We start from the raw sequence: 19,127 nt of genomic DNA, 5'->3' as shown, positions 1-19,127 counted from the left end.
TTAAAGAATTGCTAAAGCCAAGTGTGGGCTAGCATGAGAGTGTGAAGTCCCAGGGGCCTGCAGACATAGGATGGTTCATACCCTCCTGTAGGTTTTACCTCTGGGAACACCAGGTGCTCATAGGGAAGATCAGAGAGAATCTTAAGAAAATGCCCTGTAAGGTGCTAGCTGGGGAAGGAGAATAGCAGCCATTGTCCACTGCCCAAATGTGACCTTGAACATCTCCTTTATCACCTCTACCCAACACAGCCTTAATCTGCAGCAGGAAGAGGATCAAAACTGTACCCTGAGAGTATTGGTAGAAATCGACTGTAGCTAGAAAAGAAGAATAGGGAGGAAAAGAAGCTTCCCCATTGGGGGAGGGGCAAGAATATTTGGTAGCGACAGCACTACAGCTGGAGAAGAGGCAGAAACACTTGAGACCCAGGTTTCCAGTGTCTGTCTAAGACTGAGGCTTTATGAGAACATGAGAGGTCAACCCTCTCCCATCTACTATCACCACACTAACAAGAGTTGCAGTGTAATACAGTTGAGAGAGCTACAATGTACAGAATTTCTGGGGATCAGAAATGAAGACCCTAACTCTCACATCAAAGGCCTAGGAAAAGGAAAGTCTTGTTCATCTTTGAGCATAAAAAATATTTTTTTAGTATCTATTGTCATATACAATATGTTCACCTTTCAACAAAAAAAATTATACAGCATACAAAAAGGCAAGAAAAAGCATAGCCTGGAAAGATAAAGCAATCATCAGAACCAGAATAAAATATATCAGACAGGGAGTTTTAAGTTACTGTGATTAAGTAACTTATTTAAGACTCCAATGGGAAAAGCAAACAAAATGCACAGATAGAAAATTTTAGTAAAGAGAAAGAAATGGTAAGAAAATCAAATGAAATGCTAGAAATCAAAAACTTAGCAATATATATGAAGACTATCTTTGCAGGCTTATCAGTAGACTTGACATAGTCGAGGAAAGAATCAGTGAGGTTGAATATACATCAATAAAATTTACCCAAACTGAAACAGAAGGAGAAAAAAGATTGGGAAAAAAAAAAATAGAACACGATACCAAAGAGCTGTGGGACAATACCAGAAAGTCCAACGTATACATAATTTAGAATCTCAGAAGGAGAAAAAAGAGAGAATGGTTAGAAAAAATATTCAAGAGATAATGGCTGAGAATTTTCTAAATTAGTGGCAAATACCAGACCTAAGATTCAAGAAGCATAGAGAACTCCAAGAAAAATTTAAAACTAAAACAAAACAAATAAAATAACCAAACAAAACCACTAAGACATACCAAAGATAAAATCGTTAAGGAAGCCAAAGGAAAAAAATATATGACCTATAGAGGAATAAGTATAACAATTATAGCAGACTTCTTACAAGAAACTGTAAAATAGAATGATATCTTCAATGTGTTGAGAGGGGAAAAAATGTCAATCCAGAATTCTATATCCAGAAAAAAATGTCCTTAAGTATAGAAACAATAAACACTTTCTCAGACAAACAAAAAAAATGTAAGGACCTACCTTCAAGCAGCACACCCACCTTACAAGAAATGTTAAAAGACCTTCTTCAGGGTAGGAAAAAAAATGACATATGTTAGAATATTAGATCTGTACCAAGAGATGAAGAGTATTAGAAATGGAATAAATGAAGGGCTTGTAAGATCATTTTTGTCTCATTTCAATTGCTCTAAAAAATAACTGGCCATTTAAAGCAACAACATAACAATGAATTGTGTGTTTATAGCATGTGTAAAATACATGAGAACAATGGCACCTGAGAGGGAGAGAAAAATTGAGAATATACTGGTACAAAAGTTTTCAAACTACATGTGTAATAGGATATTATTACTTCAAGGTACATTCAGATTTTTAAAAATTTTATTGTAAACACTAGGGCAACCATTAAAAAGGTGTTTAAATGTTGAATTAAACCCAGAGAAGGCAGAGAAGGTAAAAAGAAAGAAATAACAAGTGAAACAAACAAAAAACAGCTAGTAAAATGGCAGATTTTAATCCAATCATATCAATAATCTTTAATGTGAACAGTCTAAACACACAAGTTAAAAAGACATAAATTGGGGTACCTGGGTGACTCAGTTGGTTAAGTGTTCAACTTTTGATTTTGGCTAGGTCATGATCTCACAGTTCATGGGATCAAGCCTGCATCAGAGTCCACGCTGCTTGGAAATCTCTCTCTTGTCACTCTCTGCCCCTCCCCCTGCTCACACATACTCTCTCACTCTCAAAGTAAATAAATATTTTTTAAAAAAAACAAAAATGATCAAAATTGACTAAAAAAACCCCCAAGATTCAAATTTATTCAGTCTATGAGAGACCCACTTTAAATAAAAAGTCATATGTAGATTAAAAATAAAAGGATGGAGACAGATATATCAGGCAAACATTAACAAAGTATTTATATTAATTTTGAACAAAGTAGATGTCACAACAGGGGCTATTATCAGAGATAAAGAGGATGTTACATTATGAAGAAGAAGTCAATTCTCCAAGAAAATATAATAATTGTAAAATGTGTATGTACCCAACAACAAGCTTCAAAACACATGTGGCAAAATGTGTAGACCTTAAAGGAGAAATAGACAAATCTACAATTTTAGATGGAGACTTTCAACCCATTCTCTCAAAAACTGATAGAAGTAGGTAGAAAATCAGCAGGGATATAGATGACCAGAATACCACCATCAACCAACTTGTCCCATTTGACATTTGTAGATAAGCAAAATACACATTCTTCTCAAGTGCAGAGAATATTCTCAGCCATAAAAAACCTTAGCAATTAAAAAGAATAGAAAATATATGAAGTATATTCTCAAATTATATGAAATTAATAATAATAGATAATAATATCAATAATAGCAAGATATCTAGTAAATGCCCAAATATTTGGAAATTAAGCAACACTTGTCTAAATAATGCACAGGTCAAAAAGTAAAAGAAAAGAAAAATACAACATACCAAAAATTTGTAGGATGCAGTTAAAGCATCTTTAGAAGGAAATTTATAGCATTTAAATGCTCATATTAGAAAAGAACAATAGAAAGATCAGAATTCAGTAACCTATTCTTCCACCCTAAGACATTAAAGGGGATCAAATTAAGTTGAAAGCAAGCAGATGAAAAAAAGTAATAAGGAAATAATACAGAGCAGAAATCAATGACATTGAAAACAGAAAACCAAAAGCTGATTGTTTGATAAAGTCATAAAATTAATAAGTCTCTGTTCTAGCTGCCTCCCCCAAAGAGAAAGACACAATTTACCAATATCAGGAATGAACTGATCCTATAGGCCTTAAAGTATAATAAGGAAATACTACAAACAAGTCCATATTCATAAATTCATCAGCTTAGATAACATGGACCAATTCCTTATAAAGCCCAAACCATTAAGACTCACTCAAGAATAAGTGCTTAACCTGAATAGTTTTATATCTATTAAAGAAATTGAATTTCTAGTTTAAAAACTTCCAAAAAGAGGGGCACCTGGGTAGCTCAATCAGTTGAGAGACCAACTCTTGATTTAGCTCAGCTCATGATCCCAGGGTCATGAGATCGAGCCCTGCATCAGGCTCCATGTTGGGCATGGAGTCTTCTTGGGATTCTCTCTCTCCCTCTGCCCCCTCCTCCACTTGTGCTCACTCACTCTCACTCTCTCTCCCTCAAATTAAAAAAATTTTAAAACTTAAAAAAAAAAAAACAACTTCCAAAAAGAAAACCCAAGTGATTTCACGAGTGAATTCCACAAAACATGTAAGGAAGAAACGATGTCAATTATACACAACAGCTACCAGAATACAGAAAGGAGGGGAATATTTCCCAGCTCATTATATGAAATCAGCATTACCCTAAGACTCAAACTAAATTGTATATTGCAAGAAAAGAAAACTATAAACCAAGATATGTCATAAATATAAAGTCAAAAATTCTCAGGAAAATATTAGCAAACTGAATCTAGCAATATATAAAAAGGATAATACATGAATTGGGACTTATCCCAGATCCTAGGAATACAAGAATTACAAGAATACAAGAAGGATGGTTCAAATTTAAAAATCAATCAATATAATTCACCATGGCAACAGCCATATCTACCTACCTACCTATGTACCTACGTACCTACCTACCTACCTATCTATCTCAATAGGAGCAAAACCAAAATTTAACATCCTTTCTTGATAAAACTCTCAGAAAATTAAGAATAGAAAGGAACTTCCTTAAACTTTATATAGGGAATCTATGAAAAACCTTCCACTAACACCATATGTAAAGGTAAGATACTGAATGCTTCTTCCCATAGTTTAAGAATAAGGCAAGGATGTTCATTCTCACTATACCTATTCAACATCATACTGGAAGTCACAGCCAGTGAAATAAGCTAAGAAAAATATCTTAAAAGCATACAGATTTGAAAGGAAAAAGATGATTGCCTTTATTTGAAGACAACAAGGCTGTAAATGTAGATAATTACAAAGATATACAAAAACATTCCTGAAACTAGTATGTAAGTTTTAAAAGACCAATATAGAAACCATATTCTTATCTTTTGACACTGATAATTGGAATGTGATATTAAAAAACAATACCATTGGGGCGCCTGGGTGGCGCAGTCGGTTAAGCGTCCGACTTCAGCCAGGTCATGATCTCGCGGTCCGTGAGTTCGAGCCCCGCGTCAGGCTCTGGGCTGATGGCTCAGAGCCTGGAGCCTGTTTCCGATTCTGTGTCTCCCTCTCTCTCTGCCCCTCCCCCGTTCATGCTCTGTCTCTCTCTGTCCCAAAAATAAATAAACGTTGAAAAAATAAAAAAAAAAAAACAAAAAAAAACAATACCATTTACATTACTTACACCAAAAAAAGGTGAAGTACTTAGGTATAAGCTTCATGAAAGATGTGGAAATGATGCTGAAAACTATACTGATAAAATACATTAAAGAAAATATTCATATATTGAGAAATAAAATGTGTTCAGGGTTTGGAAGCATCAATATTATTAAGATGTCATTTCTCCCCAGGTTGATCTTATAGATTTAATGCAATCTCAATCAAAATCACAGTAAGCTTTTTAAAGATAATGACAAGCCAATTCTGCAATTTATATGGAGAGGCAAAGGACTCAGAATAGCCAAAAGAATACTGAAAACAAAAAAAAGTTGGAGGACTCACACTATAGGATTTTAAGACTTACTATAAAGCTATAATAATCAAGACAGTGTTGTATTAGCTAACAGATAATGTGCATAAAGCAATGGAACAGAATAGAGAATTCATATATGGACCCACAGAAACACAGCCAACTGATTTTGCACAAAGGTGCCAGGACAGAGCAATGGGCATAGTAGTATTTTCAAAAATGGATACTGAAACAACTGGACATGCATATGCAAAAATAAAACAAAGCAAAAAACCTCTGTATATATTCCACACCTTGGAGAAAATTTAACTAAAGATAGATTGTAAACTTGACTATAAAATGTAAAACCGGGGCGCCTGGGTGGCGCAGTCGGTTGAGCGTCCGACTTCAGCCAGGTCACGATCTCGCGGTCCGGGAGTTCGAGCCCCGCGTCAGGCTCTGGGCTGATGGCTCAGAGCCTGGAGCCTGTTTCCGATTCTGTGTCTCCCTCTCTGTCTGCCCCTCCCCCATTCATGCTCTGTCTCTCTCTGTCCCAAAAATAAATAAACGTTGAAAAAAAAAATTTTTTTTTAAATAAAATGTAAAACCGTAAAATGTCCAAAAGAAAACACAGCAGAAAGTTTTAATGACGTGGGGTTTGGCAATGAGTTTTTAGATACAATGCTAAAAGAAAACAAAATTGATGAAGTGGACTTTATTAAAACTCAAATCTTTGCTCTGCCAAAGATATACTTAAGAAAATGAAAAGACAAGGCACAGTCTGGGAAAAAATATTTACGAATCACATATCTGAGAAAAACTTGTATCCAGAATTGATAACATCTTAAAACTCAACAATAACAAAAGAAACAACCCATTTTTTTAAATGGGCAAAAGATGTGAACAGTTATTTCACTAAGAAGATATTAATGGCAAATAAGTATTGAAAGACGCTCAACATCATTTGTTACCAAGGAAATGTAAATGAAAACCATGATGTGATAGCACTATATACTTATTATAACTGCTAAGTTAAAAAAAAAAAAAAAAAAGAAAACAAAAAACCTGTCAGTACCAAATTCTGGTAAGAAGGCAGAATAATCGGAATTATCCTTCACTGTAGTTGAGGGTAGACAATAGTACAACCATATTGGAAGACAATTTGGTCATCTTATAAAGTATATGCTCACATGACCCAGACATCCCACTTGTGGGCATTTCAACCCCAAATGAATTGAAACACACATGAATGTTTATCACAAATTTTATTGGAAGTCATCCCAAACTGGAAACAACCAAGATAAACTTCAGTAGGGTAATCAGTAAATTAACTTGAGATCCATACAATGGACTACTACTCAGCAAAAGAAAGAAAAAAGGAAAAAAAAAAAAAAAAAAAAAAAAAAGAATGGGCCATTGATCCACACACAATAACCTAGATAAGTCTTAAATGCATTCTGTAAGTGAAAGAAATCAGACCCCAAAGGCCACATGTGGTATGATTACACCTTTATAATTTTTGGAAAAGGCACATCTGTGGGGATAGACAATGGGTCACTGGTTGCCAGGGGTTGGGGGAATGGGGAAAGGTTTTCTACAATGTGGCCACATCAGGGAGCTTTTAGGGCAGTGGAATGCTCTATGTGGCACCAGGGTGGTAGAGATACATGAATCTATGCATTTGTCAAGTCCCATAAAACTGCACTACAAAGAATGAATTTTACTGTATGCACATTGAAAAAAAATTGACCAAGATGTCAAGGAGATCCCAATAGGAAATACGGAAAATAAATATTTGCTGAGTAGCAACTTTTAAAGAGTGTCAAAGAGTAGAAAAAACAAATAGCAATAAATGTAGTGTAGAGACTTCAAAACAGTTTGTGTATAAACTTTTCACTCTTCTCTGCTATGATGAATGCTGTGTTAATGTAAGCTCCTGAAGAGCAAGGCCTGGGTTTGTCTCCCTCTGTAGGCCTAAGGGTTACAGTACACTGTTTCTCAAAGGAAGAATATTCAGACCACCCTTTTTGAAAGAAAAATTTCTCATAGGTTGTCAGCTTATAATGTTGACATCTTTTATCCTCTTGTTTTAAGAATATGTATAAATATAAAATATATAATTTTTATGCTTACAATTCTTATGCAGCTATGAAATGGTAACAGCAAACTATAACCCCAGTTAAGCTCAATCTAATAACAACATTAAGGGGAGCCTGGGTGGCTCAGTTGGTTGAGCGTCCTACTTAGGCTCAGGTCATGATCTCGCCATCCGTGAATTTGAGCCCCGCGTCCAGCTCTGTGCTGACAGCTCAGAGCCTGGAGCCTATTTCAGATTCTGTGTCTCCCTCTCTCTCTGACCCTCCCCCATTCATGTTCTGTCTCTCTCTGTCTCAAAAATAAATAAATGTTAATAACAACATTAAATTGGTGAAACCAAATCACTGCTCACAATGTGGTTGGGTCTTTTGAGGTGCGCAGGCTGCACTGTTGTTGAGACTATTCAATGTTCCACCTACTATTTTCTCCTCAATTACACAAACCTCCTTTTTTATAACATAGCTTAATGTCATGTAAGATGGCTTGAAGAGATTGGGAATCACTTCCCATGGTAACAACCATTATAATTACTACTAGACCCTGTTACAATCATTCTATTCCCACCTGTACCTAGTCTGTGCTAAATAAAATTTCATGTAAGTTGAACTTGATCCTTGTCCTCTGAGGAGACTGAGTGTGAAAATAACACAGTGATGCAGATGGACATAATCTGTCTATGTTTGAGGAGAAAAGAATCTATTGGCAATTATGAGGGAAGACTCAGCTATCTTTGTCCCGACGCTTTGTCTGCTTTAGAAGATTCTGACAGGAGAAAGATGCCAACACCACCTTCAGGTGGGATTTCAAAATTTTGCACCATTATACTGATCTATTTTGAACTATTTGGAATTGCCTAAGGTTACAATAAGGCTTTTTACTGTGCTTTCAAGACTGAAAAAAAAAAAAACCCTTATAGATGGAGATAATAACATAACTTGTCAATTTAAATAGAAATCTATAAAAAGCGGCGCCCTGGTGGCTCAGTTGGTTAAACATCCAACTCTTGATTTAGGCTCAGGTCATGGCCTCAGGGTTCCTGAGTTTGAGCCCCACATTGGGCTCCACACTGACAGTGCAGAGCCTGCTTGGGATTCTCTCTCTCTCTCTCTCTCTCTCTCTCTCTCTCTCCCTTTCTGTCCCTCACCCACTTGCATGTGGGTGTGTGTGCTTTTTTCTCTCTCTCAAAACAAATAAACTTAAAAAAAAGAAGCCTAAAAAAATATTGTTTGACACCTAGTTCTGGTGATAATCTGTGATTTGGAGAAATTCACGTCATAACAATGGATAGTCAAGTGTGCACTGGAGTAATTTTTGATATATTTCATATGAAAGTAAAACATACTTTTGAATTTTTACAATGCTGCTGCCAGCTTTTGCTCAAGTCTGTAAGATAGCAAGTTGGGGGCTGCACTAAGGCCGTGTGAGAGAAAGACGATGACTGCGTATTTTTCTGTAGTGCTCATTGTGACTCCTGGTTCGACAATTCAACAGACAAGACAGTCAAAGACTTCCCTGCTCCCTTCATTTGCTGCATGTGCCTCCAATACCACACTTGAGAAACAGCCACAAGGAAATGGATACACGTGTGGATGATGGAACCAAGTCCTGGCAGCCACACTTACCAGCTATATTATCCTTGGGAAAATCACCAGCCTCTCTGTGCTTTCATCACCTCATCAGTAAAGTAATGTAAGAGTGACGAGGTTCAGATGAGGAGATGTAGGTAATGTCCTGAGAGAAAAGCTCGACGCCAGGACATACTCTATAAATGTATCTATTATCATTGTCATACTTAACACATTGGGTTGGAATCACCCATTTCCTCTTTTTGCTTTAAACTCAATGGTTCCATGAGGTCTTGGAGGGCAGGGACCACAATATCTTCCTCTCTGTATCAACAGCTTTGGTCACACAATACTCCATCCAGGTATCTGAATTGAAGAGAGGGAATAGAATTGGAAACAAGGAGATTGCGACCAAGCAAAGAGACAAAATGAGTAACTTTCGCTTTGGAGTGGAAGATAGTAATACCTGTGTGACACTTCAGGGTCAGCCTCTGTCCCCAACATATTTTCATCTCAATGCATTTAACAAATGATTCCCCGCAGTGCCTTCGGGTGGCCTATTGACAGTGATTCCACACCTACAGTTTGTTTTCTCTGCTGTAAAATAGACCTGAATGCTAATAAGTGAATCAATTTTTAAAAAGCCATATCCTAAGATGTTGGAAATATTTTGGTCTGGGTGTTGGATATGTATTATATATCTATAATCTTACAATTTGCACCTTATATATACGTACACATACAGATATATGTTTATGTGTGTTACATATATATAATACGTTAAAACAAAATTTTAAAAAGGCCTTTGCCCATCAATTGCAATTCCACCTGACACATGTCTATAGATCACCACTGCTACCCTGAATATCCTTTCCTTGGTACTTCCTGACCTACTGATCTCAAAGGCAGCCTGTGTATACACAGCATATAAAAATGGGAAATCTCCTGTTACTCACTTTGAATGGGCAAGCCCTCTAGGCTTCAAAACACTGAGGCTTTTTGTTAAAGAGCACCCAAAATTAATGTTCATGTAATCTATCCACCAGAGGGAGCCAACACAGCCAGAATAATAATATACTGACCTTAGCAAAACCACCAATCAAGTGTTTCAGACAAGGACTGCAGAGTTCCAACACCTGCAAGTCTCAATTTCTTAGTTCCTAGGAAGGCATGTGAAATTTTACTGAAGTCATATTTCATTGATGGTTTTATTTTTCTCCTCAAAAGTAGACATTTAATAATAAGAGGCAACTGACTTTGGAGACATTAACACTAATAAATGCCTACTAAGAATAAGGATGTGAGTATCAAGATAGCTCATCTTTGAAAAACACTTTACAAATTATGAAGGATTTTCAGGTGAAGAAGTGAGTTTTAGCAATTTTTCTTAATACAGAAATTTAATTTCTAAATGCAGTTGTGCCTGTTGGAGATGAAAAAGCAGTTTCCATTGCCTTGATGTAGGGTTACCATTAGCATATATGCAAATTAGAAAAAGGCATGCCTGTGAGGTCTAGGGCCTGGTTCTACCAACAGAGCATGGGATGGATTTCAGGCCCCACATACCCTACCAAACAGCTCTGTACTGAAATAAGTACACAAGCATATTTGCAGTCCCCAAAGCTGGGCAGTGGTCCCCCAGGGGGCGCTTTGATAAGGACCATTCATTGATAAGGACTATAATATTTTCTTAATATCATGTAAAATGCAGTTCTAAGGCAACTGGGCACCTGCCTCCTTCCAATCAGAATGCTGACCTTGAGTTCTTCCTGTAGAGAAGTTCTGGATCTGCTACTGAGGCACAGAAATGAACATTTCCATCCTGTTCTTCTCTGCCTTCAATCCACCCTGCTGGAAAGATCTTGCTCATGTTTTCCAAATTGCCTTTTTCTTTATAATTTCCATTTCTTGATCATTCCTCATCTCCTTATTTTTGTAGCCACGACTTTTTCTCATTGGTTGAAAATTTTTGTAGGAGGAAACTGAAACCAGGCATTCACTTGAACATCTAACATATGATCATTTTTCAGTCCTTACCTTATTTGACCTGACAACACCTCTTAACTCTGTTGATCACTCTGTTCTTAGAAAACAGTTTCTTCAGGGGCAGCTGGGTGGCTCAGTCAGTTGAGCATCTGACTTTGGCTCAGGTCATGATCTCACAGTTTGTGGGTTTGAGTCCTGCATTGGGCTGTATGCTGACAGCTTGCTCAGAGCCTGGAGCCTGCTTTGGATTCTGTGTCTCCTTATCTCTCTGCCCCTCTCCCACTCGTGCTCTGTCTCTGTCTCTCAAAAATAAATAAATGTAAAAAAAAATTAAAAAAACAAAACAAAACACTTTCTTCATTTGGCTTCCAGGACACAGCTTTTTGGATTCTCCTTCTTACATGCTCACTGCTCTTTCTCAGCCCTGGCACTGATTCTTCTCATATTCCTGATTTCTAAGGGTTGACATGCATGAACTATTCTCTCCTCTGCTCTGTCTACACCATTGCCTGAGAGATCTCAGCTCACCTATGGCTTTATATACCATCTATCATGAAAAATTCGCAAGTGTAATTCTCCCCCAGCCTCTACCCTGAACTCCAGACACATATTCCTACTCAACATCTCTATTTAGATGTTTAAAGGCATCTCAAATTGACTGCCCCAAAGAAAACGCTTAAATTCCCCCCCCACCCGATGTGTTCCTCTCACAGTCTTTCTCCCTTTCTCCCCAAAATGGTATCTTCTTTTTTGGTTGCTTATGCCAAAAACCTTGGAGTGATCCTTGGCTCATGCCTTTCTCTCACTCCCCACATCAGCAAATGCTATTGGTTTCAAGTTTGAAATTTGCCGAGTTGGACTATTTCATTACAACCTCCACAGCTACTGCTGAAGTCTAAATCAGCACCACCTCTTGGACTGGATTATTGGAATAGTCTTCTAATTCACTTCCCTGATTCTGCCTTTCCTCCCCTCTCCACTCTCCAACCACAGCCAACATTCTTTACTACAGTCAGAGTGATTCTAAGTGAACTTAAGTGAGATCATGTCTCTCCTCTGCATAATGTGTCCCACCTCACAGAGTGAAACTCAAGAAACTTGGAGACTCTACATGGTCAATGAACCTTGGGTCAGTGATCCCAAGGTTCTACATGGACAGCCCCCTGCTGTATTTCTGGATATTGCTCAAGCCTCACTGTCCTTTGTGCACCTTCTTTGAACATGTCAAACCTGCTCCCACCTCTAGATCTTTGTACTTGCTGCTCTGTCTGTCTGTCAGGATTGCTCTTCCTTCAGAGTCCTTATCCTTGCTCCCTCAACTCCATTAGTGTCTGCTCAAATGTCATCATAACAGATAGGTCTTCCCTGACACATTATATTAAATAACACCACCTTCCCATCACTCTCTATCTCCCTTACCCTGCATTATTTTCTTTCCTAGCACATTCTAACACTTCTCTCCATTGTATGGATGTGTATTTGGGTATTTGCATATACATATAGTATATATATTTGTATATGTGTATGTATATGTATGTGTGTGTGTGTTTGATCATTGTCTTTCTCCCTATCAAGAATGTAAGCTCGGGGCGCCTGGGTGGCGCAGTCGGTTAAGCGTCCGACTTCAGCCAGGTCACGATCTCGCGGTCTGTGAGTTCGAGCCCCACGTCAGGCTCTGGGCTGATGGCTCAGAGCCTGGAGCCTGTTTCCGATTCTGTGTCTCCCTCTCTCTCTGCCCCTCCCCCGTTCATGCTCTGTCTCTCTCTGTCCCAAAAATAAATAAACGTTGAAAAAAAAAAAAAAAAAAAAGAATGTAAGCTCTATGATAGAAAGTATTTTGTTTCATTCATTGTTATATTTCCCAGTGCCTAGGAAAATGGCTAGCACATAGCAGATGTTCAATAAATATTTTTTGAATGAATGTAGAATAAATCCAGACATTTTATATACTAAAAGTTATATACAATATATGAAATAAAATGTGTTAAAATTTGCCTTAAATTTTCCTGTGTTGCCCAAGCAGGATTGGGCATCTTGAAAGGCATTTAAAGAGACACAGTATTTACCCTTGAAGCCAATGAAGCCACATAATGTTTGCTGGTGGAGTGAAATGTTCCATCTTTATGCTCCATGACTCTCTAAAGGTAATTGGGCAAAACAAGAGCTACTCACTAACATTACTTAACCCTTTTTGGCCTTGTGTTGAATCACAAAGCATTACATATATTACATGTTTATTTCTTTTTACCAATTGCTATCAAATTCTATTACTAAACAGGATTTGCATACATGTTATATGCTCACCTAAATGAATGTATTATGAATGTCATGATATGTTATTGCAGATGCTGAAGAATACAGGCTGATGTCTTATGAGGGAATATCCATCAGTGAAGTCACAAATTGTTTCTATTTATCACTCAATTGCCAAAGCTAATTGTTTATGTAAAAACTCCTCGATGTGAGTTGTTAGCATATTAAAGTATATTTAATGAAGTTGAGTATATGACCTAAATGACATATAGTTTAAATATACTTGTGATAAACAAAACATAAATTCATTTACAACAGGGTATAATTAATGAAAATTTTTTACTTAAAAAAATCCCCACACTATACTTTAAAAAAATGGGGCACCTAGGTGGCTTAGTCGAGTAAGCATCTGACTCGATCTCAGCTCAGGTCTTGATCCCAGGGTCAGGATTTCAAGCCCCATAATGGGCCCCATGCTAGGTGTGGAACCTACTTAAAAAAAACAAACACCCACACTCAAAGCTAACCTGGTTTATAGTAACCTAAAGAAGAACACAAATCTAAAATTTCCTAATATTTCCTTTCTTACGTATTTTAGTATTTGATCTTTATCTTTGAAATGAACATGTAGAGATAAAAATACAATATGAATCAGATAGAATCAATCAGATGTTTAAAGGCTTATGTAAAATAGAGGCCACATAACAGAGTGGTTGGAGTGTGGGCTTTGGACCTGGACTGCCTGGGTATGAATCCTGGCTCTGCTACTTCCTGGCTGTGGGTCTTGGGCAAACTATCTTGTCCATGTGATTCTGCTTCCTTATAGGGTTGTTGTGAGGAATAATGAGATGGTTACTGGTAAAACAGACTATCACTGAGTATAATCACTCAATAAACACTAGCTATTATCAGCTCTATATAATGAAAGTAAAGTTCTGCCATCACATCCCCCTTTGTAGCTAATAGGTTGAATTAATCCAATTTGCACTAATTTGTCAAAAATATCCAAATAGTCTCATCTGAAATTACTCCTAAAGAAAGAGAACCTTTTATACAGCAGAGGAATGCTTAGCACCTTCTTTAAAGATGCCAGTTTCTCTCCAGGAATCTACTGATTACATGCACTTCAGATGGCATAATTGGTACTCAGAGCCCTTAGAGATGTTTCCTGGGTTATTGCTTTTAAAAAGCTCTGTGAAAGCCAATAGTAAATACTAGCTTCCAATGTGTTTCACTCTTGATATTGATATTTTGAGATCATGACAAAGGCAGTGAGAATCCTGATTAGTTTATGAATTCTCTTCATTTTACACTTTCTTCAGCTCTGCTATCCCCAGCCAGCACCAGTACCCACTAATGTGCGTACACACACACACACACACACACACACACACACACACACACACACATCTCACAGTCCCCACTTAAAAGTTGAGACGATGATTTGTTATGTATCCTTATTCACTTTAGTGCTTGTGCTTTTGAATCCTCTTTTATGGTGGACTGTATTATAATAAAGATTGGTGTCCTTATCTTAACCTTTCTCACCGTATTAATTCTGTGAGATGTGGTAGATATGACACAAGGTCTATTCTAGCCCTATTAATTCTATGACAAATTGTAGACTACTCTTACATTGAATTTGAAACTGTAAATAAAGTATGTTATGATTTAGGGTACTTAATTCTTTCATTCACATTATGGAGGGACAGGCAAACCCTGCATAATTTTTTTTCCTAATCTTTCTTAATCTTTATTTTTTAAGTTGAGGTGAAATTCACATAATAAGCAATTAACCGTTATAAAGTATACAATTCAGTAGCATTTAGTATATTCCCAATGTGGTTCAATCACCACCCGTCTCTAGTTTCAAACTTTTCATTATCCCAGAAAAATACCCCATACTCATTAAATAATCTCTCCACATTCTCTCCTTCCCCCCATCCCCTGTTTTCTGCCTCTATGGACTTTCCCATTCTGGATATATCATATAAAAGTGATCATACAATATATGTGACTCTTTGTGTCTAGTTTCTTTCACTTAACATGTTTTCAAAATTCATTTAAGTTGTAGCCTACATCAGCACTTTGGTATTGCTTATTGATTTACAATATCTCATCATATTTGTATATCACAATATGTTTATCATTCATCCACTGATGGGCATTTGGATTGCTTCCACCTTTTTGCTTCTGTGAATAATGAATGCTGCTACAAACATTCATCTACAAGTTTCTATGTGAACATATGCTTTCATTACTTTTGGATATATACTCTAGGAGTGGAATTTCTGAGTTTCATATGATAACTCTATGTTTAATTTTTTGAGGAACTACCAAAATATTTTCCGCAATGGCTGCATCATTGTACATTCCCATCAGCCATGGATGGGATTATTTCTCCATGTCCTAGCCATTATGTTCCACTTTTGTTATTTTTTTTTATTAATGCCATCCTAGTAGGTATGAGACTGTATCTCATTGTGGTTTTGATTTGCATTTTCATAATGACCATAATATTTAACATCTTTTCATGTATTTATTTGCCACTTACATATCTTCTTTGGAGAAATATCTGTTCATGTTCTTTGGCCATTTTTTAAATTGGGTTGTATTTTTGTTGTTGAACTGTAAGAGTTATTTATATATTCTGGAAATTAAAGTTTTATCAAATATGTGATTTGCAAGTATTTTATCCCATCTGTAGATAGCCTTTTCACATTCTTGATAATGTCCTTTGATGTACACACTTTCGACATTTTCATGAAGTCCAAGTTATTTTTTCTTTTGTTGCTCATGTTTTTGCTGTCAAATTTAGGAGTCCATTGGGGCAACTGGGTGGCTCAGTCATTAAGTGTCTGACTTTGGGTTAAGGCATGATCTCATGGTTCACGAGTTCGAGCCCCACATCGAGCTCTGTGCTGACAGCTCAGAGCTTGGAGCCTGCTTCAGGTTCTGTGTCTCCCCCTCTCTCTGCCCCTCCCCTGCTCACACTCTATCTCTCAAAAAATAATAAATTTTTTTAAATGTTAAAAAATTAATTAAAAATTTAGGAGTCCATTGTCAAATTCATGTCAATCCTCAAATTCATATGGAACTTCAAAGGACCCCAAATAATCAAAGTATTATTTAAAAGGAAAAACAAAGTTGGAGTACTCATACTTCCTGATTTCAAAGCTTGCCACAAAACTATAGTAATCAAAGCAGTGTGGTGCTGACATAAGGACAGACATATAGTCCCATGTAATAGAACTGAGATTCCAAAACTAAACCCCAACATCTAGACCAATTGATTTTTGACAAGGATGCCAAGACCATTTAATGAGGGAAAAAATATTCTCTTCAACAAATGGTGTTAGAACAGCTAAATATCCAAATGCAAAGAAATGAAGCTGCACCCCTACCCTACTCCACATGCAAAAATTAACTCAAAATGAATCAGTGACTTAAATATGGAAGCTAAAACAATAAAACTATTAGGAGAAAAAAAGGGGAAAATATTCACCATGGATTATTTCAATCCACGGATAATTCTCTACTCCAGGTAAAAGTGAACATCTCCATTATAACTTTTGCCCAAAGACTATGGAGACAGTAGTAATGCTGACTGACTTGAGTTTTCTCTCTTTTCATTCCCCCATCCATTAGGATTGATACTTCATAATAAATGTCCTTTTTTAAGATAATCAGAAAGGCAAAGAATCGTGCACTTAGGCTAATTCTGGCAAAAAGTACCACTGGCCATGAGTAATAAAAATAAAACCCCCATACACAATTAAACCAAACATACCCTTTGGTTTCTAAATTCTTTTGCCACATTGATTACTTCTCTTTCATCCCCTCCCTTATCCAATAATTTTATCAGGAGTAGTTAACACAGTGGTTAAGAGCACAGACCCTACACCCAGAGGGTTTCCATTCCCAGCTTTACCACACATTTCACTGCTTGTCTTTTATTTAATATCTTCCCATGCCTCAGCTCCCTCATCTTTTAAATGGGAATCGTATTAGCATCTACCTCATGGTTGTTGCCTAGCACAGGGTATTACTTAAGTGTGTGCTATTATTTCTAGGACTGACAGAGGAAGGATCAGGCAAGAGAGGTATTTCTATGCTTCCTAAAGTACTGGTCCATGATTATATACAGAGTTGCTAGAAAAAGCAGCTCATATGGTGGCCATGAACGTGTGCCTTGTAGACCTTCAAGTACAGGGAGTGTAATTGACTAAGGCCCCAGCTGCTGTGCTCTGAAATCCATCACCACGTTTGCACAGAGGCCTCACTTCCCACCAGCTGCTCCCACCCAGTAGCCAAGAGCTGCAGGAATGCCAAAGGAGGCCATTCCTGGGAGGCACAGGACTGCTCTTATGGTCAGCTTTGGCCAGAGTACTCTTTGACAACCCTGTTGAAACTTCCTTAGTGTCAAAGATAAACTAGACCTTCCCTCCTGCTTTGTCCTCACTGGGTTGGTCTTGCATCACAGTCTGATGGATCTCCTGGTCTTTTCTTTGCTCCCTCCCTATTTTTTCTCACCTTTTTAATCTCATCTAAGAGTCCAATTCTTAAAGGACTTGGACTAACACAGTCTGACATTCAAAACACTCTTAGATATGACCTTAACCTATATTCTACCTTATCTCCTACTTCTTAGCTATGAATGTCTTCCACTCTGGGTCCCTCTATGTGCCTACTGCTTTCCCACCTCTGGGCCTTTGTACATGCTCCTTCACTGAGAAAGCATTTTTGCCTACTAGACCCCACTTGTCATTGATCATGCATCTCAAATGTCACTTTCTCTAAGCCTTTCTAAGATCTGCCAACCAGACACACTCTTCTCTTTCTCTAAACCTCCAGAACTCTTGCCTTTGAGCTGTTTTATAAGATTATTGACAGCAATAACCATCTGTTACTTTGAACCCTCCAAAGTCCCCAGCTTGTACAAAATAGGCACTCAATATTTGTAGACTGTAATTAGAAAATTGGGGAGGAATTCTATTCTAGTGAATTTAATTTTTAACATTCAGGATTTCTAGCAGTTTATATCCATTTTGCTTGATATAGCAACAATGAACTCAGGTGGATAAAAAAAAATCCTATGTATCAAAGCACTTAAGGCAGAACATATTATGTAGCAACTCAATTTTGATATCTGCTTAAAATTCTTCATTAAATTTGGTTGATTTTTTTTTCCTCTGAAAGTGATAATGAGAAACTCTAAAATAGTTTTGGGCTTGTCTATGTATCTGACAATATAGGTGACCAAGAAAAATAGTTGTAAAAACATGCTTCCTCCTCAGGGGCACTGGGGTGGCTCAGTTGGTTAAGCATCTGACTTCAGCTCAGGTCATGATCTCACAGTTCATGAGTTTGAACCCCATGTCAGGCCCTGTGCTGACAGCTCAGAGCCTGGAGCCTGCTTCAGATTCTATGTCTCCCTCTCTCTGTCCCTCCCTTGCTCATGCTCTGTCTCTCTCTCAAAAATAAATAAACATTAAGAGGAAAAAAAAAAAAAGAATGCTTCCTCCTCTAACAAAGGGCCCTTGGCTTAAGGGCTGGCAAGGCCATCATGCTCTCCCTTGGGCTCCTCCAGAAATAGAGAAGGGAGATCTGTCATTTTAATAAACTTTCCTAGGGTGAGGTATAGACATAGTAATATGAGAGGGCACTGATGAGCTCACTATGTAGCAAATACTACTTCCTCACATATGTCTGATCATTTGTGGTCATTATTGTGGTTGACATTTATCAAGTGCATGGCATCCACTTTTAATCCTTAACAAAAGATTTATCATCATGTAGGACAGGAAATTGAGGCTCTGTGACCAAGTCATGCTGCTAGGTCACTAACCAAAATCCTTGACAAGTTTATTGTAGGTGTCCCAAAAATATGCCAATCACATAAAATTCAATTTCTTCTCCCAATTTCATTCCAGTGCTTTTTGGACAACGTTCGTAGACAATGCAGCTCAAGCAAACTGTCAATGGACTAAAGGCAAGGTTTGGCATTTAGCCAGGGTACAGCAGTAATGCCAGCTCAACAGCTTCAGGTAAAGGGTTAGAGCTCTTTAACTTGGGTCTCTAACTATTTC

At 37.4% G+C, this 19,127-nt stretch overlaps 1 long non-coding RNA gene across 1 annotated transcript in view; it reads right to left on the bottom strand.

Annotated features, from left to right (window-relative positions):
• LOC147581743 (uncharacterized) overlaps positions 1 to 19,127 on the bottom strand; it is a 132,879-nt gene that overhangs the window by 78,678 nt on the left and 35,074 nt on the right. The window lies entirely within an intron of this gene.

The sequence above is a fragment of the Puma concolor genome, chromosome B1 (assembly GCF_028749965.1).
Source record: "Puma concolor isolate L17-30 chromosome B1, mPumCon1.1.hap2, whole genome shotgun sequence".
NCBI lineage: Eukaryota > Metazoa > Chordata > Mammalia > Carnivora > Felidae > Puma > Puma concolor.
The sequence above is the reverse complement of the archived record's forward strand: the minus strand, read 5'-3'. Positions and strand labels throughout refer to the sequence as shown.